The sequence below is a fragment of the Periplaneta americana genome, chromosome 16 (assembly GCF_040183065.1).
Source record: "Periplaneta americana isolate PAMFEO1 chromosome 16, P.americana_PAMFEO1_priV1, whole genome shotgun sequence".
NCBI classification, from domain to species: domain Eukaryota; kingdom Metazoa; phylum Arthropoda; class Insecta; order Blattodea; family Blattidae; genus Periplaneta; species Periplaneta americana.
Window position 1 is genome coordinate 84,113,735 of NC_091132.1, and position 13,932 is coordinate 84,127,666.

General features: G+C 37.4%; 1 protein-coding gene across 3 annotated transcripts in view; it reads left to right on the plus strand.

Moving 5' to 3' along the window:
• Positions 1-267: 267 nt before the first annotated feature.
• LOC138716546 (facilitated trehalose transporter Tret1-like) overlaps positions 268-13,932 on the plus strand; it is a 277,647-nt gene continuing 263,982 nt past the window's right edge. Inside the window, exon 1 of one of the 3 annotated variants that reach the window (XM_069849703.1) lies at positions 268-375. The gene's annotated coding sequence lies outside the window, so the exon portion shown is untranslated. The remainder of the gene's footprint in view (positions 376-13,932) is intronic. The other 2 variants (XM_069849704.1, XM_069849705.1) reach the window with 2 other exon arrangements.

The window sequence follows — 13,932 nt, forward strand, 5'->3', positions numbered from 1 at the left end:
AGTTCTGAATGGGAACAGTCCCGTTGTGTGTCATGATTATTTTTTGAGAAAAATTTGCAGCTACAGCAAGATTTTTTTCTGCACCTTATTGGTTCACTTAAGCACACCTTCCATTTCCCCTTGTAGTCTCGACGACTTCATCAAAATAATTTGCCATAATGACTTCTTTTTGTGCGACTCTTATTTACGTAAATAAAGTCTCGTCGGATTTTCACTGACACAAGTCACGTGGTTGTTAGGTCACGTGAAAGTCCGACATTCGCAGCTAACTACGGCCACAGTCATGTCAGTCAGTGTTTTGTTGCTTGTGCTGGTGTGAGTTTCGTTCCCGGTCCACAGCTGATATCCGCCTGCAGTGCTGGTCTCGTACTTAAGGTAAAGCTTGTTGCATACTTCCCGATCGAGAGAAACGTATTTCGACTACCGGTACAGCAGTTTAGATAATCTTCGCCAAAGTTATAAATAATTGTGACCGCTTTGGAGTTGTATTATTGGTCCAGGAAAATAACTCGTTTCTTTTTTTTTTTTTACGAAAATACTCCTAGCAGCCATAATTTATTTTAATTTATTGGTCTGCGACACAGAATATCTCACAGTGAAATTTAAAATGAAAAATTATATAAACAGGTTTCAGACAAAAATGATTAAGACATAAGAAAAAAAAATAGAACCAAGTATAATTTAAATTGAATGTACGCCATTAAGATACTGACGAATTATCGCTACAGAAAATTTTATTATTGTGGTGACGATGGTATCTTGAAGATCTTTCGTCAGCTTCTATTTTTCCCTCCACTTTACAAAGGCTTTCGGAATACTGCCTCTCGCTCAGAAGAAGAGATCAGTTAGTTAACCTTTAAATTGGCAAAACTTCATTTCTCACACTAGTTTATTAAACAGTGTCGGACTGTAAAGAAAACAACTGGCGCAATGTCCATATTTTATATGTTGTACAATATTATAGTATTGTGAAATTTTAATTTTTCTACCATTTTTTTTCTATTGTTCTATTAAAATTATAGCATATAGCCTATTAACCTGTTGTATCCAATATGATACTTTGCGATTGTAAGTGGTAGGCCTATACTTGCACAAATAAATTTTCTGACGAATATGCTTCTTTAGATTAACCAACATTACGTATTTAAAATAAGCCAGACTCCCCGTTATGTAGCTAACATGGGATACAAGAGACGGTAATATTCTAGACGGTCACTAACGAAATGTAGGTGATCGAAGTCACAGTACAATAAATGTATACAAGAGACTCACTGGAAAATAACAAATACATTTGCCGTCAATCTGAGTTAGCTTGGTTATAAGCAGGCTTAGGATCCGGGTCGCTTTAGCAACCAATATACGCACAACTTGACTATAGATTATTTGAACATAGTAGACAGACATACTGTGAATGTAAACAACGACGTCAATGTCCTGCGTTATACTCTACTGTTAATAATACATCTAGTGACGGTGGAAAATGAAGTAGGATACATACCTCACAAGTTTCTATGCCCCTCGGCGACGTTGAGGACGTTAGCGTTACAATGAATAACCATGTACATACTTGCAACTAGTTTGAAAAAAACTGTTCACTATGAATTGAAAATGCACTGTGATGGCCTGAGTTCGTTTCGTAGGGAGAGACGGAAGAATACTGTACCTCTGATCACGAACCGGGTTGTACATTACCGCATAGGTAAACAAAACTCAACGAGCCACCTCACTCTATCTGTACTTCGTTGCACTGTAACTTCACTTCATTTTTAAGTTGTCTCGGATCCTAAGCCTGGTTCTAAATGTGATTCCTAACCACCTGTAGGCCTACTAAATGTACCCTTGGCCAGTAATATACCGTTAGTATCGACATTCAGATTAATTTTATTCAGTACTTTGCACACTGGAAAAATCGAACTAGACGTTGTATTACTGACTTGATTTTTTCTCTCTAATGTTCAATTGATGACAGGAATTTAATTTTTCTGTAATTGTGATTTTTTTCATGTTTATTTTTGTTGTTTCGTTTGGCGATGTAATTCGTGTTTGTGGATTGCAGCCATAGTGGTTATTATGAGTATGTGTTCCTAAAGTGGATTACAGGAAGTTAAGTTGTACAGAGGACGTGTGTGTTTATATGGGAATATGTATGTTGTAACTTGTTTATTTGAGATAAGTGACTTATTCAGATCATTTTAGTCGGTGTGAAGGCTGTATTGTAACTTCGTGCACGTTTAGGAATTTGAACTGTCTAGGGAATTTTCTGATACTTCATGGTGTGTTGCAAGAGCGTCGTGTTTGTGGTAACTGTGAAAATACGGTATGCAGCAAAACAAACACGACACTGAAATTATTGCTCAGCTGCTGTCCATATTTTCCCAGCAACAAAGTATTTATTTATTGTATATAATATTTCAACATATTGTGAATTCAGTGTTGTGTTGATTTCTGCAATTGAATCGCTTATTTCAGAAACCAGTCAAGCGCCAAGTTAGCCAATTTTGGGAAAATAAAAAGAACTGTATAGCATCAGTCTAAATGGTTTGGTAGTGGTTTTAATATTTTTTGCTGAAAGTAGTATTTATTTCAATACTTTTTTATCTAAGGAAAATTTTTTGTACGTTTTAACTTAGCTGTAAAAAATACGAAAAAATTATTCACTTAACTGGTTTCCGCAATAAACGAGTGGTGCAAACGTATTTTTATGGCATAATTCTCGAATTGTTTGAGTTTTGTTATAAAACTCATATTTTTTTAAGGAAATGTGTAATGTCTTTAGGGATAGTATTTTCAAGCAATAACAGACCAATTCTCCCTAATCTGTTTTAAGTGAAATACCATGGATTTTCATGAACACATTTTTGCAAACATGTTTCAGTAGGCCACCAGTCCTTAAATTATAATTGCAAGACTGAGATCTTTTGAAAGTGCCTTCTGAGATATTTTACAAGTGCCTTCATTAATATTTTCATTTCCTAACTCTTGCTCTGGACCTTGTTTTTTTATATACGCTTAACTTCAGTAACCTCAACCAACGTTTGAATATAAGTATCTTGAGATTTTTTATTTTCAAGAGAATGAAAATACCTTCTTGTTTCATTTATCACTTCCTCATTAATGTTTAAATAACATTTTGCATTGCACTTACAAGTGAGAATGTCGGGCTTGGTTTTCTGAGGTACACTCTTAGACAAAAAAAATGACCGGACTCTTGAAGCGTAAATTTTTCTAAGTTCCGTTCGGCTGTGCGCCTGATACACAAGACTAAAATCAGAGTAGTAAGGACGAAACCAGCGAGATCCAAGAGCATACTCTTATACCGGGAAACAAGTTTTTGAACTGTATATATGTCATAGCTCTGTGGTAAAACTCTGGCTTCCCACGCAGAAAACCCGGGTTCGTATCCGCCTTCGTGTAAGTACATATATTTGTTTCGTTTTATTTTTTCTTTAGCTAGAAACAAATGATACATTTATTAATGTGCACAGGAGTTTGGATTAGTTGAACAATTAAACAAAAACATTCAGTAATATCGGACACTTCTTCCTAATTACCCTTGAATTAAAATAGATGTTCAGTTCTTGGATCTTCTCCCCTCTCCATAAGGAATATTGATCAGTTACTATAATTTGTATAAGTAGTAGTAGTAGTAGTAGTAGTAGTAGTAGTAGTAGTAGTAGTAGTAGTAGTAGAAGTAGAAGTAGAAGTAGTAGTAGTAGTAGTAGAAGTAGTAGTGACCACAGATTATTCCGCCTTGCATTTTCAGAGGAAAATGTTAATTTCGATTGGAATAAGGTTATATTTTCAGATGAAGTTACTTTTTCCTCTGACAATTACGGGAGACAAATGTCTACCGTTCACGGGGATCCCGATACGATCCTACGCATGTGGCAACTCGCTTTCGCAGTGGCCGTATATCTGTTCCATATTGGGGCTGGATGTCCAGTGACGGTCTGGGTGTTCTATGGCGGCTCGACGGAAATCTTAATGCCCAACAATACAAGGTCTTATTGGAAAATGTTATGCTTCCCTCTGTACGGATGATACATCCTATGCTTCCCTCTGTACGGATGATACATCCTGATGATGATGAGATCATATTTCAACAGGTTAATCATCGTGTTCGCACATGTGCCGATGTCATGAGATGGTTTTCAGAGAGGCCACATATCAGACTGATAGAATGGCCTCCCTGTTCACCAGATCTGAATGTCCTAGAAAATGTGTGGTCGGAGGTGAAGAAAACTGTGAACGCGATGATAAATACAATACCACGTCGGCAGACCACAAAAGATGCACTCTGGAACATTATCGAGGACGCTTGGGATCGTGTATCTTCACGTCGACAGTATCTGAGACGCCTGATCACATCCATACCCCGTAGAATGCAGGCGGTTATAGATGCGGAGGGATTACATACCCAGTCTTGAATTTTTTGTCTATTTTGATTTTTGTTTATTGGTCTCCGAGATGTATTTCTTTATTTTGTTTAATACAAAGAAAAGGATAATGTCTGTTTATTCCTATCCGAGAAGGATTTCTTTTACTTAAGGTTTATTATTGTTTATTTCTATCCGAGAAGATTTCGTTTAGTCTCTTTAAATACAAGAGACAAGGGAAAAGATTGCTATTATGTATCTAACTTGCCCTTTGTAAATATTAAATTTCCGTTAAATATTTCACAATACTGGTTATTATCGTTATACAAGAAGTAAAAAATGAGATTGAAAAAAAAAAAAAAACAAAATATAGACTGAGATTCGAATTCGAAACCTTTCGAATATAAGGCCACAATGCTACCGACTACGCTATGCGAAAGAGATGATGACTTTTTAAGAAGCATGTTATATAATCATCATATAGTGGTGGCAGTGGAGTAGCGGAAACATTTACGACAGAAGAAATTCATCCGCGTGTGTATCATGCTCTGACGAATGCATCCGAAGTCTTCCGAATAGGACATAGAATCTGGAGCCCGGTCATTTTTTTTGTCTAAGAGTGTACTTCCCCGCCAAAATAAGAAACATAGCCTTTTTCTTTTATCCTTACATTGCGAATAGTATTACGTTTATAAGCGTTTTCGTTTACCACTCCTCGTTTCCTTTTAGGTACAGTTCGTCTTCTGAACTTTGAGGCATTTCACTACGATATAGGTCTATTGTTATTATTAAAAACACTACGCTAACCATAAAACACTTTTTCAATCAGTTGGTCACAAAACAATGAACACAAAATGTACCCGCAGTTCACTGTAGAAACCAGCCAAGCACTGTCGCTTGACTGTTTCTGACCTAAACACGAAATTCAACGTAATGCCTGGCCATTACAGGAGGACGGCATTTGACTGTTTTCAGCACTAAAATGTACGAATACCCTCGTAGAACATTATGCCGCCATTAACTCATTTTTTCTTGTTTTGGCGTTTGACTGGTTTCTGAAATAAACGATTCAATTATGGTTCTCACAACAGAGAAGAAGGTGTTCATTGTCTAGCATTATTTCCGGTCATATATGGATTGAGGCATCAGAATGGGCCGATCTTGCTCCACGTTAAAGAGTAGTATCAAGAGAGATTTAACACTGTGGCACCAAATACGAGGCGCATCCAGAAAGTAAGTTTCCCGATTTTTTCCCCTTGAAAGTAAACTTAATTAGCCGTGTCAATTGCGCATGCGTAACAGATCTATGACGAATCAATCTTATGCCAGCCGGACAGGTCCCGCCTGGTGCCAGTAGCGTGGCAGCAGTGGTCCGAAATGGAAGCTCTTATTCCTTCTCCCGCCGCCTGCGAGGTTCGGTCGGTGATAAAGTTCTTTAATGCACAAAGCATTGCCCCAATTGAAATTCATCGGCAGCTCTGTCAGGTCTATGGGCCGAACATCATGAGTAAGCAGATGGTGCGTCGCTGGTGTAGGCAGTTTTCCGAAGGTCGTCAAAGTGTCCATGATGAAGAGTGCAGTGGGCGACCGTCCCTCATCAATGATGATCGTGTTGAGCTGGTGCGGCAGTGCATCATGGAGAACCGTCGCTTCACGATTACGGAGCTGAGCAGCCATTTTCCGCAGATATCGCGATCCTTGTTGCATGAGATTGTCACTAAGCACCTGCTGTTCAAAAAAGTGTGTGCCAGGTGGGTGCCGAAAAACCTGACACTCGAACACAAAATGCAACGTTCAGGAGCAGCACTGACCTTTCTGCAACGGTATCACGATGACGGCGACGAGTTCCTAGACAGGATCGTCACGGGCGATGAGACTTGGATTTCGCACTTCACCCTGGAAACCAAGCAGCAGTCAATGCATTGGCGGCATAGTGGATCTCCGGTCAGGACGAAATTCAAACAGACGCTGTCGGTACGAAAAGTGATGTGCACGGTGTTCTGGGACAGGAAGGGCATTCTGCTCATTGACTTCCATCCAAGAGGTGAAACAGTGAACGCTGACCGTTACTGTGAAACACTGCGAAAATTGCGACGTGCCATTGAAAACAAGAGGCGTGGAATGCTTACTGCAGGTGTTGTGTTCCTCCATGACAATGCTCGTGCACATACGGCTCGGCGCACAGTAGCTGTTTTGACGGAATTTGGCTGGGAGTTGTTTGATCACCCACCCTACAGTCCTGATCTTGCTCCCAGCGATTTTCACGTTTTCTTGCACCTCAAGAAATTCCTGTCCTCCGGTGAGCGTTTTGGCAACGACGAAGAGCTGAAGACGTCTGTCACACGCTGGTTCCATTCACAGGCGGCAGAGTTCTACGACAGAGGGATACAAAAGTTGATCACACAATACGACAAGTGTCTCAATTCTGATGGTGGCTATGTTGAAAAATAGCTGAAACATTGCTGTACCTGTTGCCAATAAATGTTTTCCTGAAAGTGTGTTTTCTCTTTTTTTTAAATAGGGAAACTTACTTTCTGGATGCGCCTCGTAACATAACAATGTTAGCTGTCGTCGAGACACTCCGTCGTACGGGGTTCGTCTTATGTCACCTTGCATGTTATAATGACGTATCTTGATTTTCAGAGCATGTTTGCAATTTCAGTACTTCGTATGACGGGAAATAATGCTCGACAATAAACACCTTCTCTGTTATGAGAACCTTAATTGCAGAAATCAACACGACACTGAATTCACAATAGTCAAACTATTACATACAATAAATAAATACTTCGTTCCTAGGGAAACATGGACAGCAGATGAGCGATAATTTCAGTGCTGTTTGTTTTGCTGCATAGTGCATTCTGAATGTAAATTGGTGTGGAAATAGGTTTAGATGTAGGAATAGCGTAGTCGTTAATTAGAATAAAAGGAAGCAATGCGACTTTTCATGTAATGTGTATGAAAATATTTCAGTGTAATTCTTCTGGAGATTTACCAAAGGAGACTTATCTCGAGTGTTAGCTTATATCTATAGTATCCGTCACGTAACTTGGCGGTTCGGGCAAGATGCGCCGTGGCATCGACCATGACGTCATATCGTATTAACCAACTTCTTGTATTCATATCCTATTTCAACATTACGACCTTTGTCTTCAACCTGCTAACTTCACTGACGCAGCAACATTGCTGAACGTAGCTCTTTCTCTCTTTGCTCCGCTGACCGCCAAGTTACGTGACGGATACTGTAGGCTTCATAATTCAGCTACCTATAAACTGGAATGAGGTTACCTGATACGAAGTATATGTGACGTCACAGCGCAGGTACAGGTACGTTCGTATACAAAATAGTTACGCATCCTCTGCCCTCTTCCTCTAGAAAGTCAAAACCGGGACGCAGTCATAGTGAGTAGTCTTACCGATCACTGCTCTTACTAGTCGTATTATTCAAATAACTACATCTTTGTGGATGAATGGAAGTTCATTGCAGATGTAAAATGCCTTAGGTAAGACGTTGAAACGTGTAGGCTAATATTGCAGGGCATACTTGAGGATATTTAAACTAATATTTTCACTGTAAATATAGACAACATTACGAGTACATATAAAAGTGTAAAATAAACGTAAACGTGACAAAAACAGTGCACTGAAAGACATGTAATACCAAGAGGCACAGAAAGTGTGTTAAACGTAATCTGAAAGAACCAGTACTATCACAATCTGAATATTGTGAAGATATTAACTCGACGTTTAGCATGGATTTGTGTAGCCTACCATGATGTTCAGTGCCAACATCCCAATTAATAAATTGTGTAATCAATATGTATAATAAATTTAATAATCTACATTTTAGGAAATTTCTAAAAAAGTAGGCCTACATAGAAAATTAGTGGTTTTTTAGTGATAAGTGATATATGAAATATCCTAATGAAATACGAAAAAATATCAGACAACAGGAATATCTTGTACTACATCATGCATCAATCACGTCATATAGCTACGCGTAATTAAAAGATATCTGATCACACTAATCGATAGTGATCGATAATTTGTTGATGTAAGTGTAGCTTGTTTAGTCATTACTTCTATGAATAGATGACGATGATAATAGTCGTACATAAATATACGCGCATTATAGAATTCAATTTTCCATACTACTTTATTCTTTGTAAAACAGTTGGAAACTGCTGATATTGTCAATCATGAGTATAATTTATGCTTAATCTACATAATAATTTTCCCTGCCACCTTTTTAATAGCCCTAATAATAGTGCCACTTATTGAGAACTAGCGGAACTCTTTCAAAGCTTGTCAATTTTTTTTTTATCTTTGGTTCTGACTTATCCTGTGGTTGGAAAATTCGCTTACACGATCACAAAATCGTAGGTCAGGTATCTTTGAACGCCAGTGATTGAAAGAATTCCTTGCAATATAAAAAAATTTCAAGTGACATCCGCATATGTTCAAGTTCCGTAACTTACGAATGCACGTTATTATGCACTGCAAAGATCACGACGAAAATGAACATCATGGTTCAAGCGTTGTTTTCTAGTGTAGCTTCAGAATGTCGGGAGGTGATTGTACTCCACGAACACGCAGCGACGACCTGTTTGTTTACATCCTTATCACTGAAAAACTTACTTGACATTTCCCCCGTTAAAGTAAGTACAGTGCATATCCCTTCCAGTTCTTCAGTAAAAAATCTTGGCATTCACATGGATAATAATCTCAACTGGGACTTGCAAATCACAGAAACCTGAAGAAAAGTATAGAATATACTATAAAAGTCCCTTGTGCAGACACTTGCATTTTCCTATTTTGACTATGCTGACTTTTACTGACTGACCTCTCCAGTGACAACAAAACGAAACTTCGATGTGCTCATAATTTGTATGTACGTTTTGTAAGCAATGTTCGTAAATATGATCATATTACCCTATCCCTGGAAGCAATAGGTTGGCTTAAACTAAATAAGAAAAGACATTTACATTCACTTCTCTTTCTCTTCGAAATCTTGAACTCCTCTATTCCGTCGTACCTGTCGTCTCGCTTCACTTACCTTTCTTCCCACCATAATCTGAACACACGCTCTCGTCATGAAACAATACTAACAATACCATCCCATCGCACCTCCTCATACTCATCCTCTTTCACAATAGCCCTGCCAAGACTCTGGAATTCGCTACCTGCTAGCATCAGGGACTGTCGAAACAAAATTGAATTCAAACTCAAATTTACTAGGCACTTGGTCAGTAATTGATTTCTTGTAAATAGTTCCCTTAATCTATCACAAAACATTTCAATATCCAGTAATTTCATCACTATACAATTTTGTTATTCTAGGTTTAATTTGTAATTCAGTAAATATAAAATATTCTTTGTTTTTCTATGATAAATTATCTAGCTTTAATTAGTCAGGTAATCTTTTCGTACTTTGACTTGTAATTGTAAACTTAATACTAATTGTAATTTTATTTGTAATTGTAATTGTAAATTTAATACTAATTGTAATTTTATTCGTCATATTATAGTTGGAATCTCCTGGTAGAGGGGCAGAGAAGGTCTGACGGCCTTATCTCTACCAGGTTAAATAAATAAATACTACTACTACTACTACTACTATTCGTTGCATTACCCGTGTTCGGCGTACTATATACCCAATGTGTCCTTAACTTCAGTCTTTAGGTAGCTGGAATACGAAGCCTAGTTATATCGGTAACAAGTAGGATGGGGACTACAGCGGTCTATTAGAATATACAGGTAACTATGAAATAATTTTTTAAAACCACGCGTTTTGTCTTATTATATGTATCATTGAAGCTAGTGAAGTAAAGAAAAAATTGTGCCTCCTTTAGTGTTAGCTTTTCTGAAAAATTACCAATATTTTTTTAGCATTAGGCCTATTGTGGAAAAAAATATGTTTAATACCATTATTTTGATTGTACTGTGATACTCCTTGGCAGTCATTCATTCAAAAGGAACCGAGTGTGTCCACGAAAGACCATTGTGGATTGGTTTTAGTTTTTCCGTTAGCAGGGCCAGATTTAGGTATAGTGCCTTAGATAAATAGCTAATAAACACACATCCAATTTGATTTTCAACAATGCATTCTTGTTTATACAATCAATTAAATTTAAGCAATTTCATAGTACCGTATAATAACGTGTTACCGCGATTACAATATAACTATGCAACTGCACACTTTTCTCTTACTCTCGCCGCGTCCGCAACAATGCGATAACAAAACAATATCCGACTTCCACAAGGTGTCCAAGAACAAACTTCAGAAAAGATTTACCAACAAGTGTTTTAAAAACAAATTTCACTGTACAAAAAGGGTAGAAGGAGAGAGAATGCCGCCTCCCTGGAAATTGCCGCCCTAGGCAACTGTCTAGGTTGCCTAGGCCTAAATCCGGCACTGTCCGTGTGTTTGGATTAGAGCCTAAGTATAACCAAGAACTCGAGCTGAGTTTGTGTTATTGTGGACGTGAACGAAGCTAAAGTAGGGAAGAGAAAATACGGGATGGGTCGTCGTAAGAGGGTCAGTAGTTTTTCGGAGGTTGGAGTGCAGGAATCCGTTAAATATTTTTTGTCGTACCTGTTAAAAAGGGATAAAGATAGACTTTCGTCATTTACAAGGGAGAATATAATTATATTTTGCACAGTCAGAATAATTATTAGCGATTGTTGAAAGGCATATGATTGCCTCGAGAACCAAGGCTTCCAACATTAAAAGTACATCTCTCGCTGAATTTCCGAGATCCAGAAACAGGTGCGAATATACAGAAAACATCGAGAGTGCTCTGTAAAGTTCTGAGGTACGGAAGAAGGAAGAAACATTATAGCGGCTACCTGGCGAAGTTCATGACGTGTCCAGAGCACAAAGATAGACTTCACCACTTCTACGAGTATGAAGCAATCGGGGTTTTGTATACCCCAACCCACGTGTAAATACGAGAATTCAAATTTTGCTAATTTGGTTAGATTAGATTGATTAGTATTGATGTGTATGTCTTTTTCTTAAATAAGAAATGTAAAATGTATATATTATATTTTGCAATGAATTTCTGTGGTTTGTTAAGAGCAAGTGTGGCACATTTCATAATTTCGGAATATGTAGTTTCCGACGAAATTTAATATTTCATGGTGTTCAGAACGTGAAAACGCTACGAAAAATACTGGATTAAAAAATTTTGCAAGTGTCCATTTTTCCGAATTTTTACGAAATCTTACACATCCAATTACAAGGGAAAATAAATACATTAAGGCCGGTATTCATAGTCGGTGACTTGTTTGTTCAATAAGTATGACTTTGTTAAGTTATACTTATTGGAAAATCTTAACTTATATGATTACGGTATTCATAGTCGGCTAATAAGTCGTACTTTGTTAAGTTTCATTCAATAAGTGTAACTTATGTGTATACATATAAGTCGAACTTATTGCTATGAGAAATTGCAAGGCCATTGTCACGACAATGTAAATCAGACAGTCGATTTTCTTTTGTCTCTAAATTTGTATGCATAGCTTCTGTACTATACAATAAAATGATTGATGTAGTGTACGGAAAGAAGAAAAGAAAATATGTACAGAAAGATGATTGTATTGAAGGAGATTATTCTAAAATATTCAAAGATTGTAGAGAATAAGAAGACCGACGCAGTTTTTTGAAGACAGAAGATTGCAGAAGAATTCAATTCGTCGATACATATTGTGGAACATGTAAGTAAGCCTAATACAATATTTTCTTTGAAAAGTGTATATTATAACATAAAGAAAGAAATTATGAAGTTCGTTTACGCGAAGTTGGAAATTTTATTGTAGTTTGGTTATAATGATTACAGAGATTTGGAAAACAACTACGGATAGGCTACTATGGACGAACATCAAATGTCACCAATGGAATGTTTTGACCAATGAACGTCAAACAGTGATGGCTACACGAGGTCGTCTTCTAGTAAAAATATGAAGGACATTGATCCACCTGTAGCACAAATAATTCCTCTCACAATGGTCCAACTTCCGGGAGCGGTTGACTCAGATATGATTGTGAATGAACTAGAAGGTAAGCAGTATTACATTCAACATTCTTTCTTGAATATTTAATTTGTTTCTTAGCCTATTAGCTATTATTTGTTAATAAAGAAAATTATGAAATCATATCTATTTACATGAAGCGAGTCCGTAATAGGTAACTATACCTAACAAGTGATAGAATGAGGAAGAATAAATTCTACACAACATAATTAGCCAGTTGACATAGTGTACATATTGTTTACATTGCAGTTGTGTTTGCAGAGGAAGTAGAGGGAGCACGTATTGCACCAAATCCTTCCGATGACATATCCCCCTCTATTGCTGGTCCATCCAACTCAATTGCAGCTCAAACAACAGTGACGGCAACTCCAGCAGCATAAGCGGATCTCACAAGAAAGCGCAGGAATGTAGTTTTGAAGGAACAGAGTGAATTTATTATTATTTTTACAGGTCAATAATGCAAATGAGATCGGAAGCTCACAAACAAATACCGCTTATCCATAATGAAATCCAGATAAGTTACTTCAATTGGTCATTGTATAAAACTTCATAGTATTCATTGTTGATATTACAAATCATCTAAATGTTAAATGTTTTGGTAAATCACATAAAAGAATAAATATTTTCTTCAGTGAAATACATTAAAACTAATTGTGAAATTCATTTACATTTTATCATCATGCCTCCTAAACACTATGTTAATCAGTTCTCCCTGAAAGCCAAACCGAAGATTGCTGTGCAGATGATGCAACAGGCATAGATTCATATGGAAGAGTCATTACGTTTGAATCATCTTCTGGTAAGTTGTCATTTTCTCTGAACTCGAATTGTGAAGCACTGCACAGGCAACAATAAATTATATTTGGGACATTGTCGAGTTTGTTTTTTAAACAACCAACAGATAAGGAAATCTTACCTTCCGTACCGCAAACATTCTCTCCACTACAGTAATTCTCGTCCTTTTGTCGGCTCTATTGTACCTATAAATTTTAAAGTGTCAAGCCGATATTTCCACAACTGCTTACATTTGACAATTTATTTACTTTCATTATGACAGTAAGAAAACTTAATTGGTTACTGTGGTTGCATGTTCGGTGAGCTCTACTCTCGTTTGTAGCAATGAACCACCGGGAAGGGTAGCTGCGAATATATTGAATATATATAGTCGTGGACAGCCGATGAGGGGTAGTCCTCCAGCTTGAGGAGCTTGTTACGAAACCCCAACATAAGCCTCGAAATGGGATTGATTCCTTGGCAAAGGAATAAGATTATGGGATTTGGTACTTGGAATGGCACCAGTCTTTACAGAACAGGACATTGGTAGCAAAAAAACTAGCTATATATAGAATAGACTTTCTGGGAGTACAGGGGGTTAGGTTAGATGAGAATGGCCTAACACCAATTTGGAACAGGATTCTTTATTCATAAAAAGAGAAAAATTTAAAATTTTTAAATCATGGTTTAGTTAATGACGCTCGCAACTGCAGAGGTTATATCAGCGTCGCCTGGGCAGGGCATGTAA